At 43.8% G+C, this 20,008-nt stretch overlaps 3 pseudogenes; 2 read left to right on the plus strand and 1 right to left on the minus strand.

The window, feature by feature from the left end:
• The first annotated feature begins 987 nt into the window (after positions 1-987).
• LOC143404390 (pantothenate kinase 2, mitochondrial pseudogene) lies at positions 988-6,804 on the plus strand (annotated as a pseudogene).
• Positions 6,805-13,776: 6,972 nt separating this feature from the next.
• Positions 13,777-15,475, minus strand: LOC143405190 (nucleolar complex protein 4 homolog pseudogene; annotated as a pseudogene).
• Positions 14,369-19,711, plus strand: LOC143405192 (BTB/POZ domain-containing protein KCTD5-like; annotated as a pseudogene).
• The last annotated feature ends 297 nt before the right edge of the window (positions 19,712-20,008 follow it).

Genomic DNA, 20,008 nt, shown 5'->3' on the forward strand with positions numbered 1-20,008 from the left:
AAACAAATTATGTTAAAATTGTACCATATATTAAATTTAAAAAGCCTTAAATAATCACAGAGCACTCTTCACCCTGCATACCTTTAGCCTGTCCCCATTTGAGAATTGCAGCCGGGTAAAGTATGAAATCAATTACCAACCCAATTTATGTTATCTTTCTTTTTTTTTTATCTTCAATTTATATTATCTTCTTCTTTTTTTTAGTTGTAGACACAACACCTTTATTTATTTATTTATTTATTTTTATGTGGTGCTGAGGATCAAACCCAGTGCCTCACATGTGCCTGTCAAGTTCTCAACCACTGAGCTACAACCACAGCCCTGAATTCACATGATCTTAGAGACACTTTTAGAGTTTTCAGAGAATAAAATCAAGACTAAAGAACTTTAAAAAGATGATAAAGGGAAATTCCATTATGTTGCTTAACGACAGGGAGGTATTTTAAAAAACAAATCCTTAGACAATGTTATTGAGTGAACACCAGAATGCACATACACAAACCTAGGTGGCATAGCCCCACTACACACTAAGCTGTATCTTCTAGCTACCATGTATAAGGTTTGTCTTGTTAATCAAAGCATCTGCATGCAGCACATGACTCTACAATGAATTGTACAATTCTCATTATCAGAAAGGAGGGAATGCATCTGGGTTTTGAAAAAAGTCAAGTTTTTGTAGCAAAGAGTTGTTTGAAAAAATCTTTCTGAAAGATAAAGATAGTGGATAATGTCTCTTAAAAATTCCTAAAATAATCACAATAACAGGCTTAATAAGGGTACTATGTTGTTTTTTTTTTTTAAATGAAGGTCATAAAGCTAAACCACAACTCATTCAAGGCAGTTATGGCTAAGACTAGGCCAATGATTGTTCCAACTTATTTGAAGAATAGAGGTTAAAGAATTGAAACAAATGTCCTCTAAACACACTTCAAATATCACCCTCCTGCTGGCCTTTTGGTAGGCAGAGGATGACAGACTCTACAAGCCATGCTCCCTGATGAAAACCCAAAGTTAGTAGTCTGAGCTGCTAGTTATGAACATGCTTTAAAACAATTGAGCAGACAGAGAAGTGACCTTTTAAAGATAATATAGCCAAATCAAACTCTGGTTGAATACATGAAACATTCCTACAAGGGAATTCTGGGGTTTCAAGACCCAGCACAAGACTTCTTCTTCCCTACCTTTCTAAGGCCTAATGATAAATGGGAATTAATTCAGAACACCAAGAAAAGCAGGAGGAGAGTTGCCAGTGCAGGAAGTGATGTTAGTGTAGGAGAGTTCAGTCTCCATGGCAGAAACCCAAGGAAGCTTCAGGCTCACTTTGCAGGTGCCTCTAAGGGCAGAGAGCTAAGAGGCTAAAATGGAAGGATGGTTTGAAAGTGGGCCTAGCACATGATGGCACCAGATATCTGCCTACACTTCCTGCCTTCCTCTGCCATTTTTAAATACATGAAATACCAACTAGCATTTCACCTCTGGGAAAAATAAAATAAGTTTTCTTCTTCTGAAAAACAGAATAAACTGAGGAGAACTAGGTATGCTGAGGATGGACATCAGTGTCCTCAGTAAAGCCCTCTGCCTTCTTCTTTGGAGTTCCAAACCTCTCCCTGCAAAACTAAAAGGCATCAACATTCTAACCCCAAGATTAAGGCAACTCGTAGGGAAGTCTGTTTATTGACACTGTGGTTAGTTGGGGCTAGGGTTGTGGCTCAGTGGTAGCGCACTTGTCAGGCATGTGTGAGGCACTGGGTTTGATCCTCAGTACCACATAAAAATCAATAAATTAATTAATTAAATAAAGGTATTTGTCCAACCACAATTTAAATATATATATTAAAAAGCTGTGGTTAGCTATGTACCAAGAACTTGACTTCCTCATTCCTTAACCTCATGCTTTTCTGGGAAGGGACTACCAGACTGGGCATTTCATTTTCTGGCCTCCCTTATATCCAAATGTAGCTTTTAACTACACGGAATATGAGTAGAAGTGGTGTGTGTCACTTTCAGGCCAGGGCTTTTAAGAAAGTAACTGTGGAGCTGGGATGTAGCACAATGGTTCAGCACATGCTAAACATTTGTGAGGTCCTGGGTTCTGTACCCAGTGGATGGTGGGGTGGTAGGGAGAAAGTGGGAAATAAAGGAAGGAATAAAGAAAGAAAAAGTGCCTTTTCACATTCTCACTCACCCTGTGCCAGCTGGAAGCAGAAGCCACAAAGGTCAAAGATGCCTGTAGCATCAGTTGAAGGAGCCTGGGTCTCTGTGTCACTACATGAGGAAAAGCCACCCATGAATCAGGAACATCTGAACTATGCTGCAGTTGAGAAACAAGCAAATTTCATAGAAAACAATGAAGTTTTGAGGCTTATTTTGGTAACGAGCATTACCATAATTAATTAACCTTCCCATGTACATAGAGCACCCAGCACAGGCACTTAACCTGTGGAAGGAAAGACCTATATATTCAATAGTAAGAAACTCTGAAAAGCTATCTAGAACAGTCCCATTCTTAAATATGATGGACAACTAAAGATCCAGTTTAGTGGTAAAGTGCCCCTAGGTTCAATCCCCAGTAACTCCCCGAATAAAATTGAAGTGTTGAAAGACAAAGAAAATAAGCAGAATAAACAAACAAATCAAAGATTTACTAATCCAGAAAGAAGAACAGAGATTGTAGGCTTATAAAATAGGAAAAAAAAACTAAAACATTTGAATTTGTGTTCTTAGAGAAATTTGAAAATATATTAATTACTTCCACAAAATTAGCACTAGATAATCCTACTCCTTGCCCTGTCCCCCTACACATCAAAATAAAAATACAAAAGGAAATTCTTGTAAACTAAGCATATGATTGCTAAAATTTTAAAAATCAATTGAAAGTTCATGGGGCAGTGTGCCAGGTTTTGTGGCACATACCTGTAATCCCAGGGAGTCAGGAGGCTCAGACAGGAGGATCACAAGTTTCAGACCAGCTCTAGCAACTTAGTAAGACCATGTCTTAAAATAAAAACATAAAAAGGACTGGGTATGTAATTTAGTGGTAAAGTGCCCCTAGGTTCAATCCCCAGTAACCCCCCAAATAAAATTGAAGTGTTGAAAGACAAAGACTAGGACCCCTTCTAGAATATAAATCAAAAGATTAGAAAAAGAGAGCTTCAGAGAAGGTGAAACAAAGAAAATAAATCCTTAAGTTCCAACATTCAGCAAATAGAATACAGAAGAAAAATAGCTGGGGATATAGCTCAGTTGGTAGAGTGCTTGCCTCACATGCACAAGGCCCTGGCTTCAATCCCCAGCATCTCACACACACACACACACACACACACAAAAAAAAAAAAAAAAAAAAAAAAAAAAAGTTGGGCCTGGGGTTGTGGCTCAGTGGTAGATCACTCACCTAGCATGCCTGCGGTGCAAGTGTGAGGCCCTGGATTTGATCCTCAGCACCACATAAGAATGAAATAAAGATAATGTGTCTAACTACAACTAAAAAATAATAAATACTTAAAATATTTTTTAAAAAGAATAGAGAAAAAATAAAAATAAGGAAGAATGAAATGATAAAAATTATAGAGAGACCTCCTCCAAAGTTAAAGACATAACTATTCTTAATAAAGGGGATAAATGAGTACCAAGGGGAAAAAAAGACCATGTCACGTTACCATGAAACTTTAGAACACCAAATGATTAGAGAAAGGATTTTATTTTTATTTTTATATTTTACTGTAGTAAGAACATATAAGATGAGGTCTACCTTTTTTACTACATTTTAAGTATGGGACAGTGTATTCACTGCAAGCACAGTGTTGTACAGAAGATATCTAGAACTTACTTATCCTGGTTAACTGAAACTTTCTAGACATGGAACAGCAACTGCCCATTCCCCCTCCCCCAGTACCTGGCAGCCACCATTATATTTCTGCTTTTACAAACTTGACTATTTTAGGAATCTCTTGGAAGTGGAATATTGCAGAATATGTCCTTCTGTCATGAACTCATTTCAGTGAGCATAATGCCCTATAAGCTTATCTCTGTTGTTGCAAATGGCAGGATTTTCTTCTTTTTATGGCTGACTAGAATTCCCATTGTGTACATATCACATTTTCTTGATCCATTCACCTCCTGATGGACATTTAGGTTGATTCCATATCTTGGCTATTGTGCACAGTGCTGCGATAAACATAGGAAAAGTAGATTTTTTTAAAAGTCTCTAGAGAAAAAGAGGTCACTTACCAAGAAACAATAATAAACTGGCATCAAACTTCTTATTAGGAACACTTTGTGCTAGAAGAAAATGAAACAATGTCTTCACCATTCTGAGGAGGGAAAAAAATTGAATATACAATTTTGTGTTGCCCTAACTGTTCTTGGTTCCACTAGGGTGCCTCCTTCCCTTAGCAATTTACTTAACACCCCTTCCAGATTTTTGTAACAATGACAATACAACAAACCAAGACAAAACAAGACACAAATATACTGTATCAATCCTCTCCATTTTCTCGAAATGGCCATCCTTCCTCTCATCCTATCTACTTCTAGGGATGAGCAGATTTGCTCCTGTCCTATCTATCTCTAGGGACGGGCAGCTTTTCCTTGTCACTTAGGTGGATCTTTACAAGCAACTTGTGAAGGTTGATACAGCAGGAGCCGCTTTATTATGGGACAGAGAAGTATATATACCCAACTAATTACACACAGCTTAACTTAATTAACATAAACTAGATACAACAGTCAACTAATAAGGATCCTCATCATCTTAATGATTATACACAGCTTAACTTAATTAACATCATTAGATACAACAGTCAGTCATTAAGGAATCTCTATCATCTCAATGGCTTGCTGGCGTTACTACTCAAACCACTCCCCCTGGCAAAGTGCCAGGTGCCATCTTGACTTGGTTGTGGCTCTCAACATTGTGCTCTGCCAAACTATAAATCAACATGAAGGCATATGAAAGACATTTTCAAATTTGCAAGTGCTCAGAAATTTTATCTCCCTTCTATGTGTTTGTTTGTTTCTGTTCAATATGCCTTTGGATATATTCCAGAGAAGTGAGGTACAAACCAACAATGATGTAGAATATGAGGGAGTGGGACTAGGAGTGAAGTTTAATAAAAAAACAATTCCAGGTTGAGAGTTGTGCATGGAGTTTGCTAAACAATCTAAATGAGAATAGGAAGCCAGTTGACCCCCAAATACAATGTCTTCAACAACAAAAATGAAATGTGGTCTACATTAAAGATATAAAATAATTATGGAAATGTGTGATATCCATGATGTAGTAAAGAAATGTTCTCTCAGTAAAAATAAAAGAAAGACAAATAGAAATATCAGGAAACACAAACAACAAAAATTGTGAAAAATAAGTTATGATACAAATACAAAGCCCATTAGAATACAGCATCATCTTATTTCTGAAATGATAAAAGAGAATTTATTTCATTTGGGCACTAGAACATTCTTCTCCAAGGATTCTAGAGATCATGACCTTAAAACTATAAAAAGAAATGTAATTGTTGCACATTATTTGACTATGCAGTAAATGATAGTTAAAAAGACACAATAATATAAATTAGGGAAAGCACTAATTTTCAATTTTGAGGATCAACCTATAAGCAACATGTGAAAGATAGGTCTCAGGTAATGGGGGTCACTGGGGCATCTGGCTAGCAGCCTGTCAGCGCCTGCTGTTGGGCCTCGACAGATGGTGTGAGGCCCCATGGGCTCAACTCCTACAGCGGCCCTGTTTGGGTCTCTGGCTCGCAGGTCGACAGCCTCCGGAAAAAGCAGCCGCTTTTTCCATGGTTTGGCTTGGATATGGTGGAACCCTTGTCAGGCTGGTTTATTTTGAACCCAAAGACATCACTGCTGAAGAAGAAGAGGAAGAAGTGGAGAGTCTTCAAAGCATTGGAAAGTACTTGACCTCCAATGTGGCTTATGGGTCCAGGGGCATTAGGGACGTGCACCTGGAGCTGAAGGCCCTGACTCTGTGGATGCAAAGATAGGTGATCTTCAGCTTTGCCAACTGCATGAGCTAGACTGCTTAATCCAAGGAATTTTATGTATTGACTCAGTTGGTTTCAATGGACCATCACAGTGCTATTACTTTGAAAATCCTGCTGATTCTGAAAAATGTCAGAAGTTACCATTTGAGTTGAAAAACCCACATCCTCTGCTTCTGGTGAACATTGGCTCAGGGGTTAGCATTTTAGCAGTGTACTCCAAAGATAATTACAAGAGGGTCACAGGCACAAGTCTTAGAGGAGGAAATTTTTTTTGGTCTCTGCTGTCTTCTTACTGGCTGTACCACTTTTGAAGAAGCTTTTGAAATGGTATCTTGTGGAGGTAGCACCAAAGTGGATAAAGTAGTGCAAGATATTTATGGAGGAGATTATGAGAGGTTTGGATTGCCGGGCTGGGATGTAGCTTCGAGAACATTAACCAGGTAGTATTTGTTGGAAATTTCTTGAGAATTAATACCATCGCCATGCAGCTTTTGGCATATGCTTTGGATTATTGGTCCAAGGGACAGTTGAAAGCACTTTTTTCAGAACATGAAGGTTATTTGGGAGCTGTTGGAGCACTCCTAGAACTGTTGAAGATTCCCTGATTGTTACCTGGGAGGGTATCCTGAAATTTCTACAATGGGATCTGTGGAGTTTTGTTTTTTAAAAGACTTACTCAGTTTTATGATCGTGTACTACCGAATCAAGTTGAGAAATGACATGTATTTTTCTAAGTCATCAAGATAAATCCTTAAAAAATTTCAGTCTAAACTAGCAACCAGTAAGGAAAGAAGCATTAAAAAACAAGTGGACCATGTTCAGGCAGCATGAGGATTGCTGTGTTTAAGTTGCCCTTCAGAGTAGTGCTGTTACACATGTGGTATGTTTGGAAATCTCAGCAAAACTCACTGAAGAAGCCTTGGATGAGCTGTCCCACGTTGAGTTGGCTCTGGTTGTGCATTCTATTTTGACTTGCTGTGTGCAGGACAGGCTGCTGTGTGTGATAATCTAATCACTGTTTTCTCAGTAGGACCTTAGAGATCACCTGTGCATTACTCTGGTTTGCATTTAGCCTTTGTGTGTACATATTGAAAAATGGTTTATTTTAAGCATCTGCAAACTTAATTTTGTGGGTTAATTCTGTTCCTGAAACTGAAAAAGCAACTTTTAGAAGTGCAGCTCTTGTGTTACTTCTCTAAATCATGGGAAGATCCATATGGAAGGAGAAAACTGCTGACAGAATTCTTTAGTGTAAGGGGCATAATGACCTGACCAAAGTGGGTGAGCTAGTGGAAAAAGCAGAGGCTGGCAGTGTGACACCAAAGAGCCTCTGGAAATGACAGCTCTTCAAGGAGCCATGTAGAGAGTATCCTTTCAGGCTGAGTAGCAAAGGAGGAACTGAAGTGTCTGCTGATGAAATCTGGGAGCCTCTGGTGCTCATGTGTTTCAGGCTACTCGAGTGTCTTGCTAAGGGCTGGACCTTTTCTTTCTGCTGTGCAGAATAAGTTAAGAAGCCTTCCCCTTGGAGACAGTGCAGCTTTTATATCTAATGTACCAAGTGATGTGGGAATCACAGTTGAAGGCAAGGAAATGCCTGGTATAAAGCAGCCTTGTAACCAGAAGGAAGATCTCAAGACCTTCCCTGTTCTGTGATCTCTACACGTAGCTCAGTTTTTTTTCTGGGGTGGAAGAGAGGGGTGAGTAAATTGGGTGTGGGCTGTGTGATGGCAGCAGAGAGTCAGCTGCATGCAGGGCATCCCATAGCCTTTTCCCCGAGTAACACGTGCCTTTATGCATGTGCCTTGACACATCTAGAGTGTGGGTCCAGTTGGGCTGGAGCCTCCTGCAGCATAGTAAGAGGGATGCTGCTGGGATGGCAGTCCACCCTTATTGCAGCCACTCATCTCTAGGCCTTCCACTCTCAGTTGTCTGCTTGTTGGCTGCACTTTCTCCTTGCTACCAAAAACACCACCATCATCTACCCACTTGTACTGGGACTGGAGGTAGGGATTTCTCAGCTCCTGTGCCCTTGGCTTTCCTGGTCTGCTGGGCAGATTATTCCCGTGAACTTCCATCTCATGGAGAACATGAGGTTATGACAGTGCTCCACATGGGCAGTCTCCTCAGCCCTGGCTATTCCTACAGTCTAGCCTAGAAGGAAATTGAAGCCTTGAAGAGCAAATATACCCAAGGTCACACAGCTGCAAATGGATAAAACTGGAATCAAGCCCAGATCTGTCTGGACCCAGAGCATGAGCTGTGAATGTCTCGCTGGCCTTCCTCCAATCCACTGCTCCTCTCTTGAGAAGCTGTTTTTCCTCACTTTCTACCTTGTGTTCAGCCCAACCTGTCATTCCATGAGAGTGTTCTTGATAAGCCACCAGTGAACCTCAAGTTACAAATCTAATGGGTATTTCAGGATCTTACCTGTGCCAGCTCTTAGCAGGCTCCTCTTGCTTCTCTGCCTTGTGGGATATTTCCATCTTTGCCAGCTTATTCTTTGATGACAGATGGTGTCAGTTCTCAGACACAATCCTGGATCTCCTTAAGCCATCTTGATCTCCTCAAGGCAGCACCCCACCCAGACATGGACCTTGAACTCAAGCCCTAGATACTGTTTCCTCTCCACCTGTGGACTTCCAAGCTATCCCTGCAGATGTGCACATCCTCCTCCAAGCTTCCTGCTATATCACGACCTCCAGCCCAAAAGGTGCACTTAGGTTGGTCACCAAAGCACCTGTCTGCTCTCAGTGGTTGTCCTAGTCTGCTTTCCACCTGGTGGCCTGAGTGTATCACCTTATCCTATCCCCAGTAGAAGCAGTATGTGGGCTGTGGCTATGGTGCAGAGAAAAATATATGGCCTGAACTGATAGGAGGAGTGTGGCTGGTAAGGGGTAGGAGGTGGCTGGGTGTAGGGAGATGAGGGCAGTAAGGGCACCTATGCTTGATTTTGGACTGTCAAATAGGCAGCTGAGTTTTTAAGTCAGAGATACAGAGCTGGATAATGTGCATGCAGATGGGAAAAGCAAGGGGATTTTGTGAATTCCAACAGCATGAGAAAAATAATAGTAATGAAATGGGCAGTGAAGGAATAAGAGACAAAACAAGCTATTCATAGGGGCCTGTGTCTCAGACTGAGTGTAGGTCTTCAGGCACCTGGTGGAGAATGGATGAGGCTATCCAGATTCAACTACAAGGTCATAGATGGCCTCACAACAAGTTTTCCTGAAGCCATGAGACTAAAGCTAAGCTACAGATGTCCTAGTGAGGAGTGAGGAGTAGCACTGGCTTAGAGGACTTTGGACCAAGACTTTTTCTCTTCAAGACAAATACTTTCAGCTCTGGGATATATAGCAAGAGGGTTGGTTTGGGGGTGAGTCCTTGTGGTCATGTGGGCTGAACAGGGAAAAAGCCCAGTCCTGCTACTTCAGGCCACCCTGAGTTCACAGTTGGGAGACTGTCAACATGTGCCTGTATAATTGAAGCCAGGGTGGTTGGTAAGGCCTGGACTTCCACTGTAATCTCCATTTGAAGCCTAACATTCTCACACTATGGCCTGTTACAGAAGTGGCTAGAGGCATCAGCACCTACCTCCTCTGCTTGAGCAGAACCTTTCCCTTTGTGTTTCCAAGTGTTGCTACCCAGGCAACTACTCTGAGTTGAAATACATACACTCGAACATTAAGTATTTTCAAAACCTGGTTTTTATTTACATGTGTTTCAGTCAATTACATGCACGTTTTGTTTTTAAACAAGTGATTAGCAAAAAAATACATTAACATTTTAAAATAGCAATTAAATATACAAAAATATACCTTACCAAAAAAAAAAAAAGTATATCCAGAATGGGCTAATTCACTAACTCCAAGAGCACTGCCTACTCAGAAGGAACCTCATCTTTCTGGGTTATTTAAGAGCTGGATGGTCAGTCCCCTGCCTCCACCAATGTCTTCCTGCACCTCTCAACATGGAAGACACACACAGCCTTCTAAACACAGGTCAGACCATGTCACTTCTCTGCTCAAAACCTTGCAGTGGTTTCCCATTGAATCTAGAGTTTAAAAAAATCTCTAAATTGATCCATGTGGCCCTCCACCATCTCACACTCCTGCTTTGAGGCTTTTGCTATTGCCCCTGTCTGGAACTTTCTTCCAAATATATTCACATGGAATACAGAAAGTGAATAGATAGTATCTTTCGTGGTTTTGTTTTGTGTTCCTAGGGATAGAACCCAGGGCCTCCTGATGCTAGGCAAGTACTTTACCACTCAGCTATACCCCTAGCCCTTATTTATTTTTATTTTGAGACACGGTCTCCCTACATTGCCCAGTCTGGTCCTAAACATGCAATCCTCCTGCCTTAACCTCCTGAATAGATGGGATTACAGGTATGAACCACTTTACTCAGAAGACAGTAACTTTTAAATTGAGAAATAAAGAAATATCAGCAAAAGCATATAATTGAATGTCTGGAGGTCATTACCAGAATACTAAAAAGAAAAAAATAATTATTTTTTGCAGTACTGGCAATTAAAAAGTGGTCGCTATTTCTACATATGTACAGTCATGTGCTGAATAACACAGCAGTCCACAAACACAATGGTTGTCCTATAAGATGATATCTAGTGGTTATTGACATTGTAATTGTTCCAGTTTGTATAAGTACATACTGTGGTGTTCATGCAATGACAAATTGCTTAAAGGTACATTTTTCAGGATACAGCACAACCATAGGCAATGCATGACCGTATGTATGTTTGTGATGAGCTGAGAAATGAATTCTTGAAGGATATGCACCAGATTACTTTCAGATGTAACTTTTCAGGGATCAGTTGAAAGGAATACAGGGATAAAAATCAGTATTAAAGGTTTTAGTCTTTTTAACCTGCCAAAATGGGAGAATATTTGCCTGTGGCAAGTGGGACTAGGAAAAAGGCAAAACACTTGTTTTTCTATAAAAACTCTCCAATAGTATTTTATTTTTACGTTGATGGAAATTAAAGAAAATCAATTTTAAAAAGGAAAAGAATAAACAGTTCTTGTTTCAGTCTAGCACACACAAAAATGTACACTAGAACCCCAAAGTACCATCACAACTGAGATGATGGTAGATTTGGAAATTTTCAAAGTATTACCAGCTGCTCACTAATAAAATAAGATAACATGAAACATTTGGTTTTAAGCATTTTAACTTCTTGATATCAACCCACAAGAGTTTCAAAATGTTCCTCTATTAACAACATAGTCACTATATGAACATCAGGACCTCTTCTCTTATCCACCTGTCATCTGCTGGGGAACTGGTCCAGTATTTTAGCATTTGATCTTATTTTTCTCCCTCTGGATCATGTGGTTTGCTTGGCCTCTTTATGAGATTGCCAAATGCAAGTGTAACATGCCAAGCCAAACATCTGTCACTAGGCAGCAGAACATTTATTGATCTTACCTAAAAGAGTGTTTTCTACACTAGGAAGCCCAGATGAGGACCCAGCCCTGGTGAATGGTGTGGCTGGACTTCAAGGTCTCAGGAAGCAGCCAGTTTCTCCCCATGCTCACAGAGCCCTGGAGGGCCCAGCGTCTCCTTGTGAAGCGATGTCCAGAAAGAGAACAGGGAGGAAATTCTGATGAGGAAGTGATAGGCAGGTCTACAAAGAGTTCTTTGAGTCACTTCTATAGATTCTATAAAACTCAAGGGCTAAGACTAAAAGTGGCCTCTGCTGTTTATTCATGGGTCAGCCTTGGCATCTGATGCAAATGCTCTTCCAAACCCTAGCCGGCTGGGGGGATAATAAACACAGTTTTGTCCAGACTGTAAGCAAAAGAGAAATTCTGGTTCTCTCCCCCTGATTTTATCCCAGGCAGGAAGGGAAAAAAATAACAAAAGGTTCCTGTATCTCCTCAGCAGATCTTTAGCATGGGAATGAGTATGTTGCCCTGGTTATGAAGATCAATCGACTACAACATAATTAAGTGCCAAACCAAACTGGCCTGTGATGCCACATGCCTGTAATCCCAGTGACTAGAGAGGCTGAAGCAGGATGATAGCAAGTTGGAGACCAACCTCAGCAACTTAGTGGTACCCTGTCTCAAAGAGAAAATGAAAAGTGCCAAGGAGGATACAGCTCAATGGTAGAGACTTACCTAGCACGTATGAGGCTCTGTGTTCAATTCCCAGCACCAGGAAAAGGGAGATAGGGGGTGGAGTGGGTAGGTGAAAAGCCATTTGAGGTGTTTAAGATAACAGGACCCAAAAACTTTATCTGTGCATTTATGTGTGAACTTTTGAGAACAAAGGCCTGAAGACAATATTACAGACCACACAGGTGAATTTATTATGTAGTTTATTAAGTTTATAAGACATCTAACAATTACATTTTGGAAGGGTGTGTTTGGAGAGTAACATGTTGTTAGAGTGCATGATTAGCATGTACAAGGCCCTAGGATTAGTCCCCAGCATCAAAAGATACAATATAAGTAAAATAAAAATTGGGAGAAGTTAGTAAATATGACATTCATTTTAGAATTATTAATATCATTTCATTTTTTTTCTGACAATGATACTACTCAAGGATTGATTGTCCCTTAAGGTCATTCTTGCTTCTTGAAAGAAAACCCCTATTATCACATAATTACCTACCGCTCCCCCAATTCTCCAAAATAGTGGGGCAATGTGTTAGAAAGGGAACTTCATTTTAGAGTACTTTTTTAAATGTCCCCCCCTCCAAGTACTGGAGATTAAAACCAGGGGCACTCTACCACTGAGCTACATAATCAGTTCTTTTTATTTATTTATTTTTTTATTTTGAGACAGGATCTCACTAAGATACTGAGGCTGGCCTTGAACTTGCGATCCTCCTGCCTCAGCTTCCCCCACTGCTAGGATTATAGGCCTTAACCACCTCATTCAGCTCTCCCACTACTTCTTTTATTTATCTAACTATTTATTTATTTATTTATTTATTTATTTATTTATTTTTAAAGAGAGAGGAGAGAGAGAGAGAGAGAGAGAGAGAGAGAGAGAGAGAACTTTTGATATTTATTTTTCAGTTTTTGGCGGATACAACATCTTTGTATGTGGTGCTGAGGATCGAACCCGGGCCGCACGCATACCAGGCGAGTGCTCTACCGCTTGAGCCACATCCCCAGCCCCCCTTTTCATTTTTTGAGACAGGGTCTTGTTAAATTGCTTAGGGCCTTGGTAAGTTGCTGAGGCTTGTCTTGAACTTGGATCCTCCTGCCCCAGCCTCCCGAGCTACAGAGGATCATAGGCATGTGCCACGGCACCTGTCACGAAAATTGGATCTTCAAGAGAAAACCTGAGGCTGCTGTCCTCAATGGACAACTAGACTCCTCTGGTGTAAGTGGGTCTTGGTACATGAGAATGCTGACTTCCAGCCACCTGGAGGAACAGGCTAGCCTCAGATGAGGAGTGGGGTGCAGACACATGCCCCTGGGACTCTGCTGTGTCCCTGCAATGCCGGTGGCTCCCAGGAAAAAAGCATCCTCTGACCTGCGTACAGTGGCCATGCCTATGATCCCAGCAACCCGGGAGGCTGAGAAAGGGGGATGGCAAGTTCAAGGCCAGCTGGTCAACTTAATGGGACCCTGTCTTAAAATAAAAATTAAAAAGGGCTGGGAATGTGGCTCAGTGAGAGTGAACCCCTGGATTCAATCCTCAGGACCAAGAAACAAAAACAAAGACAACAGAACACCCCAGCATCCTCTGAGCTCGAAGAGGAACACTGACTGCAGATATGTACACGTGATCCTCCCGTCATGACTCACCAGGCCACAAAGAAACTGCTGGCCCTGCCTGGTCTTATGCAGTGGGAGGCACAGGCACTTGCCCCCTGTGGGGTGTACACAGCACACCCATACTACTGGCTGCCTGGAGGCCCCTCGGCACCCCCACCAGGCTGCCCCCTCCCACCTGTCAGGGCCCACTCTGCCTAGATACTCTCTCCTACAAAATTATTTATTGGCATGGGAGCAGATGGCAGCCAGGGTCAGCTAAGTGTGAAGAACTGGGCACAGAGGTCATCCTGCCGGCCCAGCAGGCCTTGAGCTGGGATGAATTCCAGGGGCACTGGCTCGGGCCCCTTCCTCTTGAGGTCCTGCTCAAAGACCTCGAAGGCAGAGAGCTCCAGGAGGGGCGCAATGCTGACCTCTGCGACAGACAGCACCTGATTGATGACGCTGGCGGCTCTGGACACCTCAGGGTGGTAGTGCTGCTGGAGAGTCTGCAGCTCCCAGAGGCAGCTCTCCAGGGCTCGGCTCTTGGCCGGGTCCTCCTCCTCAGGGTCATAGGGATCACTGTCCATCTCAGGCTTTGCGGGCGGTGCACCAGCACACGGCCGGCAGGGTGCCTGCGCAGCAGGTTGCAGATGAAGGGCAGGACCATGAGCAGGGCCTCTGGGGGTGCCGTCAGGGCCAGGCGGGCTAGGCGCATGGCGAAGGCAGCCACCAGGTGCGCAGGGAGATGGGAGGACGACAGGAAGAGGTCAGCCAAGTGGAAGAAGTGGGCTCGGTACTTGACATGGAAGACAGACGGGTCCAGGAGGCCGTAGAGCTTCCGGTAGAAGTCAGGGTATTCCAAATTGTGCTTGTGAATCAGGATAAAAAGTCCATTCAAGGCCAAAAGGCTGATGGCACCCCCCACATCACAGGCACTGGTGAGGAAGTCGATCATGAGGGTGGGCTGGGCCAGGTGGGGGAGGATGGAGTCATGTGTCACCAGGAGCACCTTCTTGTAGAGGCTGAGGGGCAGCTTGTGCTTAAGGAAGCTGAGCCACATGGCCTGGAATGCTCTCCTGTGCTCCCTCAAATGAGTGACCTTCCACTTGTCTGACAGCTCTGCATGCTTCACGTAGAAGCTGGAGAGATAGTGCTCCTGGCGAGGCAAGCTCACGGCGCTCAGCAGAGTAAAAGCATTGTTCCAGAAGATGACGGACGTCTCAGGCTGCTGGTTGATGACCTGAGCCACGGCATCTAGGCAGCCTGCATTGTATGGTAGCGAATGTCGTCAAACTCCAGGTACTCCCGGAACTGGGAGAGGAGCAGGCTGTGGTCCTCTGCAGGTGAGACCAGGCCTCTCACCACTGCCCTGAAAAGTGTGCGGGGGAACAGGTAATGGCCTTCCCACTTGGGCTGCTCCAGGGGGTGTGTTCCTTCCAGCTGTACAAACTTCATAAGTGTCCCAAGGGCCAGCTCCTTGACCTGAAAGGCAGGGTGGGCCAAGAGCTCCCCCAGGCGATTGCACCTGCTGCAATAGCGGTGTCTCATCCACACCTTGTACTTGCGCATGGCTCCCTGGGACCCTGCCCTGACCGTGTCCTCAGAGGGCAGCTGGCCCACGTACAGCTCAACCCGCTCCAGCAAAGTTCCAAAAAGTCGGCTGCACGCGCGGACTGCTTCCTGGACCTCCTCCTGGTCCTCGGACTGCAGTGCGGCCAGGACGTCGTTGGCCTCGCCGCGGCTGGACAGCACCGCCTGCACCAGGCAGCCTAGCGCGCGGCGGGGATCGCAGGGCCGCCCGCGCTCGGCCTCCCCTTCCATCTCCATGCTTTGCCGGCCGCGCGGGGATCCCACTGCTTCTTGATTTCTCAGTTTTTACACCTCTTAAGCATGATCCCAGGTATGCATTAAGACCAAGGGTTTTTATGTTTACCTCATAATAAAGGACATTCCTGAAATCGCTCCCTTCCCCCACCCTGTTATTCTCATCTGAACATATTATTTTAATTTATAGCTTCTATCACAGGTTATAATCCTAAATTGTAACTATTTGCCAAAGCATTTCCACTTTCCTCATACAACTAAACTTCATTTCCTGATCTCACTTGCAGTTAGCTGCAGCCAGATGACTGTTCTAGCCAAGGGAATTCAGGCAGCAAAAAGTAGCTTCCAGGTCTAGCCTGCAGGGTTCTGCCACATGTAATCCTCCATTCTCTTTTTCCATTCACCAATTTCATAGATAAGATTTAAAGACCCAGAGGAGTATAGAACTTCAAAGGAGAAATGGGTTAGTGCTAATGGAGAGAGTCCAGGATCCTCAAGACATCAGCAACAGCCTGGTTGGATCATTCCCTAACCAAAAGCAAGTTTTTACTGGATTAGTCTTTTGAGTTCTCTCTCTCTCAACTGGACTCTGAACTCAGGGGCACTTTACTGCTAAGCCACATCCCAAACCCTTTTTATTCTGAGACAGGATCTCACTAAGTTGCTGAAGGTCTTGCTAGATTGCTGACACTGGCCTTGAACTTTCATGCCTCCTGCCTCAGCCTCCCATGTCCCTGGAATTAAAGGTAAGCCCCACGGCATCCACAGGAGTTTTCTCCTTATAGAAGATTCCAGTTAATAAATTGAAGAAAGAATGATAGAATTAGATTACCACCATTTTAAACACCAATGAATTAATGAATCTAGACAATGATCATCAATGACTGTTATTTGTGATGGAAAGAGGGATCTTTGAGATTATTCACAGAATACTAAGAACCCTTCATTGAGTCTAGGTCTCTCTTTTCTATTTATATTCACTTCCAGACCATAATCAATCCCAGGATTTTAATACATCTATACATTGATAACTTCCAAAATTATATCTCCTTCTCTAACAATCCAACAAAGTTCTAGATTTCTATTTTGATCACCTTCTCAAAGTCTCTACTTGGCTGCTTACAAGGAATCTAAAGCATAACATGTCTTCCCCATCTGAGTAGATGAGTCTAGGCCACTATTGTCTATCACCCAGTGACAATCTTCTAAGAGGCCCCCTCTAGGAAGTTCTTCAAACAACCTCCAGAGTCAGTTACCTTTGTAAAAACACAAATCAGCGCTGTGGCAGGGCTTGCTGAGATCCTCGTGGAGAATCTCTCAGAGCTGCTGCCAGCAGTACTAGGAGGCCATGGGGCCAGACTGGGAGGTGGCCAATGCTGCCGCTGAAGAGCAGGGCTCAGCTGGTGCCCTGGCTCAGTGCCCTGGCAGCTTGTCCCAGGGGGTCCGGCTCAATGGACTCAATGTCAGTGTCACTTACTTCCTCACCCCCCAGCAGACACTGTTCCAGGACCGAAGTTCTTCCTGTACCGCTTGTGGCAGGCCGACGCCTACCTCGACTCAGACAAGGTGAGGGCCGCACAGGCCCGGGACCTGGGCCACAGGACAGCACTGCACCCTGGTGCCCACTGCTGCCTCAGGGACTCCCCCCCCCCACCCCGTCGCTGTGCCAGGGGCGCCCTTTGCCCTGGCCTCCTGCCTCCAGTGGTGGAGGAGGAGTTCCGCCAGACCCCTGACTTGGCTGCAGACCTACTTTTTCTCCCTGGACTCTGGCCCTGGGGTGAAAGGGGTGCCTATTTAATTGACAGGAACCCAGGGACCTTGGAGCTGTGTTGAACTCCTCGAGACATGGGAAGCTGGTCCTTAACAAAGACCTCACTGAGGAAGGAGTGTGGGAAGAAGCAGAATTTTACAACATCACCTCACCCATAAAACTTGTAAAGGACAAAATTAGAGAACGAGACAGCAAAACATCACAGGTGCCCGTGAAGCATGTATACCCTGTGTTCAGTGTCAGGAGGAGGGGCTCACACAGATGGTGTCCACCATGCCTGATGGCTGAAAATTTGAGCAGCTGGTCAGCATGGGCTCCTCTTACAACTATGGGAATGAAGACCAGGCCGAGCTCCTCCGTGTGGTTTCCAAGGAGCTGCCCAACACCCCATATGGCACAACCAGTGAGCCCAGCGAGGAGGCCAAGATTTTGCAGGAACAGGGCTCAAGGATGTGAGATGCAGCACTGACAGCTGAAGAAATGATATACTTTTGCCCAAGATTCAGTGAACCACCATGTCCAGGAAGTACGTCTGTGAGAAGAAAACTGCTTTTGATCATTTTTCTAGAGATCTGGGTGTGCATCCTCTTTTGCCTCAGAGGTGGCTGGTGAGAGACAGCCCAGCTGTCTAAGGCCAGGCATCCCCATAGACAGGAGGCACAGGGGCCAGGGGGGCTCTCTGGCAGCCTGCTCTGTACTTTCCCAGTGCTGCATGGGACTGAGGCAGGGTGCTCCCAACAAGCCTGCGCAGTCCTGGTCCTGAAGACCATCTGAAGGGCAGGGCCCTTGGTGCTACATTCACAGTCTGTGATAGCAGCTCAGGCCTCACCAGGAGGAAGGGGCAGCAGCCATGTGGATTGTCCAGCACACCATGGCTCAAGTCCAGATGCCTGGTGATCACTGCTTGAGCACCTGAACATCATCCTCGGGTCAGGGAGGCTGCTCTGCCTTCAGTGTGATCAGTTAACAGTTTCTCAACCTCGGTGAAGACCCCTGACAACGGGGGACTCAGCATCATCACTACTTTCTGGGCACCTACCCTGAGGACCGGCCTCCTTCAGAGCCAGGCTCTTATTCCAGCCTGCACAGCCAGGACAGTCAAGGCTTCTTGATTTGTATTTTCCAGGCAAGAGAACTTTGTATCCCTTTTTTAAAGTGTGGATAGATTACCCAATGTTTATACTCTTTAGAAATGCCTAAAAGTGTTGCTATGTTTTAGATGGATCTGTCAAATAGTTAAAAGGAAGTAGAAGTTTTGCCTCATGGTTTCCACCTGAGGGTTCATCAGGGAGCTGGTGCCCACCAGTGCCTTTGTCCCACATGGGATGGAGGCTAGGTGGAGGCCTGTCCCCTAGCTTCTGGAGCTGACACTCCTAGTCACGTTGAAAAGTCAGGATGTTTACAGTGCATCATGTGTCTCTTTCTCTCTGGCTCTGTTTTCTCTGTAAAACTATGCACTTTTTCTTTCTAATACTCCTGGAGTATTTGAGACTTGACACAACCTACATGACCCAGCCAGTGTGCCATCCATGCTGCTGGGTTGCTGTAGAGGCTGCCCCCTGCAGGATCTGATACTCTTGAGTTGGGGCTGGGGGCCTGGCCCCAGTGAGCAAGTTCTGCCTCTTGAACTCTGCTTCCCAGGGGAGCTGTGCAGACTGACCACTGGAGTTGCCTGTGGGAGGTCAGAGGCTCTGACACTGTCCAATGTCAATGCTTCCAGAAACTTCTTGCCTAGGTCCTCTTTTTTTTTTCTTCTTTGCCAATAGCCTGATTAACCAAGTTTTCCAGTATTTAGGATTTACCTCCTCCTTTTGTAAGGCCTCTTTTACGTTGTTAAAGGTTCAGCTTAAACAATTTATAAAAACCTTTCTATAGGGCAGATTTAGTCTCTGGCTGACCCAGGCCTCCCCAGCAGAGTTCCAAGGGAAGGTGTCCCTATTGGCTCTAGGGAGCTGCTGGGTGTTAGCATTTTTTGATTTTGACATTGACATAATAGGTAGGCTTGTGTATTGTTTTGTTTCTGTTTTTTAACTTAAAGATATTAAGACTTAATTCACTAAAATTTATTCTAAGGGGAGAGTTATGCTTTTGTACTTTTTTCGGTATCCATATTTTATCAGCTTACCATTTAATGCCTAAGTTTCTCCTGAAAATAACAAATAAAATTGTGTATTTATGAATGAAAAAAACACACAAATCAGATAATGCCACACACTTGTGCAGAATCCTCATACATTCTCCTTTCACACTCAGTAAAATTCAAACTTTTTTTCATTGATAGATTGTCCAGAAAGGCTTCTCTAGGATGTCTAAATGATGTGAGTGACAAAGCCATTGGTTAAGCACTTATTATTATTATTATTATTATTATTATTATTATTATTATTTTTAAATCTTAACCAATTTGGAAATCTGAATACTCATTTCATTTTCATTTTCAGAGGTATCCTCCTTCCTGGATACCTCTCTGACTTAACTTTCTACCACTATCCTGATTCTTTACTCTTCTCTACTTTTGTGATTTTTCCTTGAAGGCAATAGCTCCTTCCTGCCTCTGGGCCTTTGCATCTGCTCTTATTCTGCATGGTATACTCTTCCACCATGTGTGCTCATGGCTTTGTCACTCACATCATTCAGACATCCTAGAGAAGCCTTTCTGGACAATCTATCAAAAAAAT

This window comes from Callospermophilus lateralis, chromosome 7, assembly GCF_048772815.1.
Source record: "Callospermophilus lateralis isolate mCalLat2 chromosome 7, mCalLat2.hap1, whole genome shotgun sequence".
Classification (NCBI taxonomy): Eukaryota; Metazoa; Chordata; class Mammalia; order Rodentia; family Sciuridae; genus Callospermophilus; species Callospermophilus lateralis.